Genomic DNA, 12,168 nt, shown 5'->3' with positions numbered 1-12,168 from the left:
ATAAATTTAATAATAAATTTAAAAATTCATCACAAATTAAACTATTGCACCATAAATTAGGCGATTGAATTATTTATATCATAAATTAAACTTTGAATTATTTTTATAATAAATTGAACAATTCATTTCAAAATAATCACTTGAATTATGATAAAATAAATTAAACAATTCATTATAAATTAAACTATTGAATTATTTATATAATAAATTGAACTATTGAATCATTTTTATAATAAATTTAACGATGTATTATTTTAATAATAAATTAGCAATCCATTTTAAAATAATCACATGAATTATTAATAAAATAAATTAAACAATTCATTATTAATTAAACTATTGAATTATTTATATAATAAATTAAACATTTCATTATGAATTAATATATTGAATTAATTATATAATAAATTAAACATTTCATTACAAATTAAATTATTGAATTATTTATATGATAAATTAAGCAATTCATTATAAATTAAACAATTGAATTATTTACATGATCAATTAAACTATTGAATTAATCATATAATAAATTAAACTTTGAATTATTTATATAATAAATTAAACAATTGAATTATTTATATCATAAATTAAACTATTGAATTATTTATATAATAAATTAAACTATTGAATTATTTATATAATAAATTAAACTATTGGATTATTTATAAAATAAATTAAACAATTCTTTATAAATTAAACTACTGAATTATTCATATAATAAATTGAACTATTGAATTATTTATATAATAAATTAAACTTTAATTTATTTTGGTAATAAATTAATCAATTTATTTTAAAATAATCACATGAATTATTTATAAAAAAATTAAACAATTCATTAATAATTAAACAATTGAATTATTTATATAATAAATTAAACTATTGAATTAATGATATAATAAATAAAGCTTTGAATTATGTTTATAACAAATTAAACAATTCATTTAAAAATAATCACTTGAATAAATTTAATAATAAATTTAAAAATTCATCACAAATTAAACTATTGCACCATAAATTAAGCGATTGAATTATTTATATCATAAATTAAACTATTGAATTATTTATATAATAAATTGAACTATTGAATCATTTTTATAATAAATTTAACGATGTATTATTTTAATAATAAATTAGCAATCCATTTTAAAATAATCACATGAATTATTAATAAAATAAATTAAACAATTCATTATTAATTAAACTATTGAATTATTTATATAATCAATTAAACATTTCATTATGAATTAATATATTGAATTAATTATATAATAAATTAAACATTTCATTATAAATTAAATTATTGAATTATTTATATGATAAATTAAGCAATTCATTATAAATTAAACAATTGAATTATTTACATGATCAATTAAACAATTGAATTAATCATATAATAAATTAAACTTTGAATTATTTATATAATAAATTAAACAATTCATTATAAATTAAACAATTGAATTATTTATATAATATATTAAACTATTGGATTATTTATAAAATAAATTAAACAATTCTTTATAAATTAAACTACTGAATTATTCATATAATAAATTGAACTATTGAATTATTTATATCATAAATTAAACTTTGAATTATTTTTATAATAAATTGAACAATTCATTTCAAAATAATCACTTGAATTATGATAAAATAAATTAAACAATTCATTATAAATTAAACTATTGAATTATTTATATAATAAATTGAACTATTGAATCATTTTTATAATAAATTTAACGATGTATTATTTTAATAATAAATTAGCAATCCATTTTAAAATAATCACATGAATTATTAATAAAATAAATTAAACAATTCATTATTAATTAAACTATTGAATTAATTATATAATAAATTAAACATTTCATTACAAATTAAATTATTGAATTATTTATATGATAAATTAAGCAATTCATTATAAATTAAACAATTGAATTATTTACATGATCAATTAAACTATTGAATTAATCATATAATAAATTAAACTTTGAATTATTTTTATAATAAATTAAACATTTCATTTAAAAATAATCACTAGAATTATTTTTATAATAAATTAAACAATTGAATTATTTATATAATAAATTAAACAATTGAATTATTTATATCATAAATTAAACTATTGAATTATTTATATAATAAATTAAACTATTGAATTATTTATATAATAAATTAAACTATTGGATTATTTATAAAATAAATTAAACAATTCTTTATAAATTAAACTACTGAATTATTCATATAATAAATTGAACTATTGAATTATTTATATAATAAATTAAACTTTAATTTATTTTGGTAATAAATTAATCAATTTATTTTAAAATAATCACTTGAATTATTTATTAAAAAATTAAACAATTCATTAATAATTAAACAATTGAATTATTTATATAATAAATTAAACTATTGAATTAATGATATAATAAATAAAGCTTTGAATTATGTTTATAACAAATTAAACAATTCATTTAAAAATAATCACTTGAATAAATTTAATAATAAATTTAAAAATTCATCACAAATTAAACTATTGCACCATAAATTAAGCGATTGAATTATTTATATCATAAATTAAACTATTGAATTATTTATATAATAAATTGAACTATTGAATCATTTTTATAATAAATTTAACGATGTATTATTTTAATAATAAATTAGCAATCCATTTTAAAATAATCACATGAATTATTAATAAAATAAATTAAACAATTCATTATTAATTAAACTATTGAATTATTTATATAATAAATTAAACATTTCATTATGAATTAATATATTGAATTAATTATATAATAAATTAAACATTTCATTATAAATTAAATTATTGAATTATTTATATGATAAATTAAGCAATTCATTATAAATTAAACAATTGAATTATTTACATGATCAATTAAACTATTGAATTAATCATATAATAAATTAAACTTTGAATTATTTATATAATAAATTAAACAATTCATTATAAATTAAACAATTGAATTATTTATATAATATATTAAACTATTGGATTATTTATAAAATAAATTAAACAATTCTTTATAAATTAAACTACTGAATTATTCATATAATAAATTGAACTATTGAATTATTTATATAATAAATTAAACTTTAATTTATTTTGGTAATAAATTAATCAATTTATTTTAAAATAATCACTTGAATTATTTATAAAAAAATTAAACAATTCATTAATAATTAAACAATTGAATTATTTATATAATAAATTGAACAATTCATTATAAATTAAACGATTGAATTATTTATATAATAAATTAAACTATTGAATTATTTATATAATAAATTAAACAATTCATTATTTATATGATAAATTAAACTTTGAATTATTATTAGTATAAATTAATAAATTCATTTTAAAATAATCACTTGAATTATTTATAAAATAAATTCAACAATTCATTGTAAATTAAACTATTCAATTATTTATATAATAAATTGAACAATTTATTTATCAATTAAACTATTGAATTATTTATATAATAAATTAATCTTTGAATTATTTTTATGATGAATCGAAGAATTCATTTTAAAATAATCACTTGAATTATTTATATAATAAATTAAACAATTGCATTATTTATATAATCAATTAAACTTTGAATTATTTTTATAATAAATTGAACAATTCATTTCAAAATAATGACTTGAATTACTTATATAATAAATTAAACTTTGAATTATTTTTTATAATAAATTCAACAATTCATTTTAAAATAATAACTTGAATAATTTATATAATAAATTAAACAATTCATTATGAATTAAACAATTGAATTATTTATATGATAAATTAAACTTTGAATTATTTTTATAATAACTTGAACAATTCATTTCAAAATAATCACTTGAATTATTTTTTAAATAAATGAAACACTTCATTATAAATTAAACTATTGAATTATTCATATAATCAATTAATCTATTGAATTATTTATATAATTAATAAAATTTGAATTATTTTTATAATAAATTAAACAATTCATTTTAAAATAATCACATGAATTATTTATAAAATAAATTAAACAATTCATTTTCAATTAAACTATTATATTATTGATATAATAAATTAAACTATTGCATTATTTATATTTAAAAAAATAAACTTTGAATTATTTTTATAATGAATCACACAATTCATTTTAAAATAATCACTTGAATTATTCATGTAATAAATTAACAATTCATTATAAATTAAAATATTGAATTATTTACATAATAAATTGAACAATTCATTATAAATTAAACTATTGAATTATTTATATAACAAATTAAACTTTGAATTATTTTTATAATAAATTAAACAATTCATTTTAAAATAATCACTTGAATTATTTATATAATAAATTAAACAATTCATTATAAATTAAATTATTGAATTATTTATATAATAAATTATCCAATTTATTATCCAATTTATTATAAATTAAACAATTGAATTATTTATAAGATAAATTAAACTTTGAATTATTTTTATAATAAATTGAACAATTCATTTCAAAATAATCACTTGAATTATTCATAAAATAAATGAAACAATTCATTATAAATTAAAATATTGAATTATTTATATAATAAATTGAACAATTCATAATAAATTAAACTATTGAATTATTGATATAATTAATAAAATTTGAATTATTTTTATAATAAATTAAACAATTCATTTTAAAATAATCACATGAATTATTTATAAAATAAATTAAACAATTCATTATAAATTAAGCTATTGAATTATTTATATAATAAATTAAACAATTCATTGTCAATTAAACTATTACATTATTGATATAATAAATTAAACTATTGCATTATTTATATTTTAAAAATTCTTTGAATTATTTTTACAATAAATTAGACAATTCATTTTAAAATAATCACTTGAATTATTCATGTAGTAAATTAAACAATTCATTGTAAATTAAACTATTGAATTATTTATACAATAAATCCAACTTTGAATTATTTTTATAATAAATTAAACTTTGAATTATTTTATAATAAATTATACAATTCATTTGAAAATAATCACTTGAATTATTTATATAATAAATTGAACTATTGAATTATTTATATAATAAATTAAAGCTTGAATTATTTTTATAATAAATTAAACAATTCATTTAAAAATAATCACATGAATTAATTATAAAATAAATTAAAGAATTCATTTTAAAATAATCACTTGAATTATTTTCATAATAAATTAAACAATTCATTTTAAAATAGTCACCAGAATTATTTATATGATGAAATAAACTTTGAATTATTTTTATAATAAATTAAACAATTCATTTTAAAATAATCCCTTGAATTATTTGGATAATAAATTAAACAATTCATTATGAATTAAATTATTGAATGATTTATATAATAAATTAAACTATTGAATTATATATATAATAAATTAAACAATTCATTTTAAAATAATCACATGAATTATTTATAAAATAAATTAAACAATTCATTATAAATTAAGCTATTGAATTATTTATATAATAAATTAAACAATTCATTGTCAATTAAACTATTACATTATTGATATAATAAATTAAACTATTGCATTATTTATATTTTAAAAATTCTTTGAATTATTTTTACAATAAATTAGACAATTCATTTTAAAATAATCACTTGAATTATTCATGTAGTAAATTAAACAATTCATTGTAAATTAAACTATTGAATTATTTATACAATAAATCCAACTTTGAATTATTTTTATAATAAATTAAACTTTGAATTATTTTATAATAAATTATACAATTCATTTGAAAATAATCACTTGAATTATTTATATAATAAATTGAACTATTGAATTATTTATATAATAAATTAAAGCTTGAATTATTTTTATAATAAATTAAACAATTCATTTAAAAATAATCACATGAATTAATTATAAAATAAATTAAAGAATTCATTTTAAAATAATCACTTGAATTATTTTCATAATAAATTAAACAATTCATTTTAAAATAGTCACCAGAATTATTTATATGATGAAATAAACTTTGAATTATTTTTATAATAAATTAAACAATTCATTTTAAAATAATCCCTTGAATTATTTGGATAATAAATTAAACAATTCATTATGAATTAAATTATTGAATGATTTATATAATAAATTAAACTATTGAATTATATATATAATAAATTAAACAATTCATTTTAAAATAATCACATGAATTATTTATAAAATAAATTAAACAATTCATTATAAATTAAGCTATTGAATTATTTATATAATAAATTAAACAATTCATTGTCAATTAAACTATTACATTATTGATATAATAAATTAAACTATTGCATTATTTATATTTTAAAAATTCTTTGAATTATTTTTACAATAAATTAGACAATTCATTTTAAAATAATCACTTGAATTATTCATGTAGTAAATTAAACAATTCATTGTAAATTAAACTATTGAATTATTTATACAATAAATCCAACTTTGAATTATTTTTATAATAAATTAAACTTTGAATTATTTTATAATAAATTATACAATTCATTTGAAAATAATCACTTGAATTATTTATATAATAAATTGAACTATTGAATTATTTATATAATAAATTAAAGCTTGAATTATTTTTATAATAAATTAAACAATTCATTTAAAAATAATCACATGAATTAATTATAAAATAAATTAAAGAATTCATTTTAAAATAATCACTTGAATTATTTTCATAATAAATTAAACAATTCATTTTAAAATAGTCACCAGAATTATTTATATGATGAAATAAACTTTGAATTATTTTTATAATAAATTAAACAATTCATTTTAAAATAATCCCTTGAATTATTTGGATAATAAATTAAACAATTCATTATGAATTAAATTATTGAATGATTTATATAATAAATTAAACTATTGAATTATATATATAATAAATTAAACAATTCATTATAAATTAAACTGTTGAATTATTTATATACTATATTGAACCTTGAATTATTTTTATAATAAATTAGACAATTCATTTAAAAATAATTACTTGAATTATTGATAAAATAAATTACTTGAATTATTGATAAAATAAATTAAACAATTCATTATGAATTAAATTATTGAATGATTTATATAATAATTTAAACTATTGCATTGTTTATATAATAAATTAAATTTTGAATTATTTATAAAATAAATTAAACAATTCATTTTAAAATAATTACTTGAATTATTTATGAAATAAATTAAACAATTCATTATAAATTAAACAATTCATTATAAATTAAAATATTTAATTATTTACATAATAAATTAAACGATTGCATTATTTATATCATAAATTAAGTAATTCATTATAAATTAAACGATTGAATTATTGATATAATCAATTAAACTATTGAATTATTTATATAATGAATAAAATTTGAATTATTTTTATAATAAATTAAACATTTCATTTTAAAAATAATCACTTGAATTATTTCGATTATAAATTAAACAATTCATTTTAATTTAAATTATTGAATGATTTATATAGCAAGTTAAATAATTCATTATAAATTAAACGATTGAATTATTGATATAATCAATTCAACTATTGAATTATTTACATAATTAATAAAATTTGAATTATTTTTATAATAAATTAAACAATTCATTTTAAAATAATCACATGAATTATTTATAAAATAAATTAAACAATTCATATTAAATTAAACTATTGAATTATTTATACAATAAATTAAACAATTCATTTTAAAATAATCACCAGAATTATTTTTATAATAAATTAAACAATTCATTTTAAATTAAACTATTGAATTATTTATAGAAACAATTAAACTATTGAATTATTTACATAATAAATTAAACAATTCATTATAAATTAAACCATTGAATTATTTATATAAGAAATTAAACTTTGAAATATTTTTATAATATATTAAACAATTCATTTAAAAATAATCACATGAATTATTTATAAAATAAATTAAAGAATTCATTTTAAAATAATCACTTGAATTATTTACATAATAAATTAAACAATTCATTTTAAAATAATCACCAGAATTATTTATATAATAAAATAAACTTTGAATTATTTTTATTATAAATGAAACAATTCATTTTAAAAGAATCACTTGAATTATTTTTATAATAAATTAATCAATTCATTATAAATTAAACTATTGTTTTATTTATATAATAAATTATACCTTGAATTATTTTGATATTAAATTAAACAATTCATTTAAAATAATCACATGAATTATTTATAAATTTAATTGAACAATTCATTATTAATTAAAGTATTGAATTGTTTATTTAATAAATTAAACTTTGAATTTTAAAAAATTTAATTAAATTAAATTAAACAATTTAATTTAAACTTTGAATTATTTTTATAATAAATTAAACAATTCATTTTAAAATAATCTCATGAATTATTTATATAATAAATTAAACAATTCCTTTTAAATTTATTTATTGAATTATTTATTCAATAAATTAAACAATTCAATATAAATCAAACTGTTGAATTATTTATGTAATAAATTAAACTTTGAATTATTTTGTAATAAATTAAACATTTCATTATAAATTAAATTATTGAATGATTTATATAATAAATTACACAATTCATTATAAATTAAACTATTGCATTGTTTATATAATAAATTAAATTTTCAATTATTTTTATAATAAATTAAACAATTCATTTCAAAATAATCACTTGAGTTATTTACATAATAAATTAAACCTTGAATTATTTTTATAATAAATTAAACTTTAAATTATTTTTATATTAAATTAAACAATTCATTTTATAATAATCACATGAATTATTTATAAAATTAATTAAACAATTCATTATTAAAGTATTGAATTGTTTATTTAATAAAACAATTCATTTTAAAATAATCACATGAATTATTTATAAAATAAATTAATCAATTCATTACAAATTAAACTATTGAATTATTTATATAATATATAAAACTATTGAATTATTTAAATAATTAATTAAATTTGAATTATTTTTATCATGAATTAAACAACTCATTTAAAAATAATCACTTGAATTATTTATATATTAAATTTAAAAATTCATTATAATTTAAACGATTGAATTATTTATATAATCAATTAATCTATTGAATTATTTATATATTAAATTGAACTTTGAATAATTTTTATTGCAAATTAAATTATTCATTTAAATTAATCACTTGTATTATTTGTATAATAAATTAAACAATTCATTATAAATTAAACTACTGAATTATGTTTATAATAAATTGAACTATTGAATTAATTACATAATAAATTAAACTTTGAATTATTTTTATAATAAATTAATCAATTCATTTTTTAAAAAATCACATGAATTATATATAGAATAAATTAAACAATTCATTATAAATTAAACTATTGAATTATTTATATCATAAATTACACTTCGAATTATTTTTATGATAAATTAAACTATTCATTTAAACTGATAAATTGAATTATTTGTATAATAAATTAAACAATTCATTATAAATTAAACTGTTGCATTATTTACACAATAAATTAAAGTATTGAATTATTTATATAATAAGTTAAACTTTGAATTCAACATATAATAAATTAAATTTAACTTGGAATTATTTTTATAATAAATTAAACAATTCATTTTAATATAATCACTTGAATTATTAATGTAATAAATTAAACAATTCATTCCAAATTAAATTATTGAATGATTTATGTAATAAATTAAACAATTCATTATAAATTAAACTATTGAATTATTTATATGTTAAATTAAACTTTGAATTATTTATATAATAAATTAAACTTTGAATTATTTTTATAATAAATTAAATAATTAATTTTGAAATAATCACTTGAATTATTTTTATAATAAATTAAGCAATTCATTGTAAATTAAAATATTGAATTATGTTTATAATAAATTGAAGTATTGAATTAATTATATAATAAATTAAACTTTGAATTATTTTTATAATAAATTAATCAATTCATTTTTTAAAAATTACATGAATTATATATAGAATAAATCAAACAATTCATTATAAATTAAACTATTGAATTATTTATAAAATAAATTACTTGAATTATTTATAAAATAAATTAAACAATTCATTATTAATTAAATTATTGAATGATTTATATAATAAATTAAACTATTGCATTGTTTATATAATAAATTAAATTTTGAATTATTTATAAAATAAATTAAACAATTCATTTTAAAATAATTACTTGAATTATTTATGAAATAAATTAAACAATTCATTATAAATTAAACAATTCATTATAAATTAAACTATTGAATTATTTATATAATAAATTACACTTCGAATTATTTTTATGATAAATTAAACTATTCATTTAAACTGATAACTTGAATTATTTGTATAATAAATTAAACAATTCATTATAAATTAAACTGTTGCATTATTTACACAATAAATTAAAGTATTGAATTATTTATATGATAAGTTAAACTTTGAATTCAACATATAATAAATTAAATTAAACTTTGAATTATTTTTAGAATAAATTAAACAATTCATTTTAATATAATCACTTGAATTATTTATGTAATAAATTAAACAATTCATTGCAAATTAAATTATTGAATGATTTATGTAATAAATTAAACAATTCATTATAAATTAAAGTATTGAATTATTTATATGTTAAATTAAACTTTGAATTATTTATATAATAAATTAAACTTTGAATTATTTTTATAATAAATTAAATAATTAATTTTGAAATAATCACTTGAATTATTTTTATAATAAATTAAGCAATTCATTGTAAATTAAAATATTGAATTATGTTTATAATAAATTGAAGTATTGAATTAATTATATAATAAATTAAACTTTGAATTATTTTTATAATAAATTAATCAATTCATTTTTAAAAAATTACATGAATTATATATAGAATAAATCAAACAATTCATTATAAATTAAACTATTGAATTATTTATAAAATAAATTACTTGAATTATTTATAAAATAAATTAAACAATTCATTATTAATTAAATTATTGAATGATTTATATAATAAATTAAACTATTGCATTGTTTATATAATAAATTAAATTTTGAATTATTTATAAAATAAATTAAACAATTCATTTTAAAATAATTACTTGAATTATTTATGAAATAAATTAAACAATTCATTATAAATTAAACAATTCATTATAAATTAAACTATTGAATTATTTATATAATAAATTACACTTCGAATTATTTTTATGATAAATTAAACTATTCATTTAAACTGATAACTTGAATTATTTGTATAATAAATTAAACAATTCATTATAAATTAAACTGTTGCATTATTTACACAATAAATTAAAGTATTGAATTATTTATATGATAAGTTAAACTTTGAATTCAACATATAATAAATTAAATTAAACTTTGAATTATTTTTAGAATAAATTAAACAATTCATTTTAATATAATCACTTGAATTATTTATGTAATAAATTAAACAATTCATTGCAAATTAAATTATTGAATGATTTATGTAATAAATTAAACAATTCATTATAAATTAAAGTATTGAATTATTTATATGTTAAATTAAACTTTGAATTATTTATATAATAAATTAAACTTTGAATCATTTTTATAATAAATTAAATAATTAATTTTGAAATAATCACTTGAATTATTTTTATAATAAATTAAGCAATTCAATGTAAATTAAAATATTGAATTATGTTTATAATAAATTGAAGTATTGAATTAATTATATGATAAATTAAACTTTGAATTATTTTTATAATAAATTAATCAATTCATTTTTTTAAAATTACTTGAATTATATATAGAATAAATTAAACAATTCATTATAAATTAAACTATTGAATTATTTATAAAATAAATTACACTTCGAATTATTTTTATGATCAATTAAACGATTTGTTTAAACTAATAACTTGAATTATTTATAAAATAAATTAAACAATTCATTATAAATTAAATTATTGAATTATTTATATAATCAATTAAACTATTGAATTATTTATGTTATTAATTAAATTTGAATTATGCTTATAATAAATTAAACAATTCATTATAAATTAAAACATTGAACAATTTATATAATAAATTAAACTTTGA

Source organism: Heptranchias perlo, unplaced genomic scaffold (genome assembly GCF_035084215.1).
Source record: "Heptranchias perlo isolate sHepPer1 unplaced genomic scaffold, sHepPer1.hap1 HAP1_SCAFFOLD_137, whole genome shotgun sequence".
NCBI lineage: Eukaryota > Metazoa > Chordata > Chondrichthyes > Hexanchiformes > Hexanchidae > Heptranchias > Heptranchias perlo.
This window is presented reverse-complemented; position numbering follows the sequence as displayed.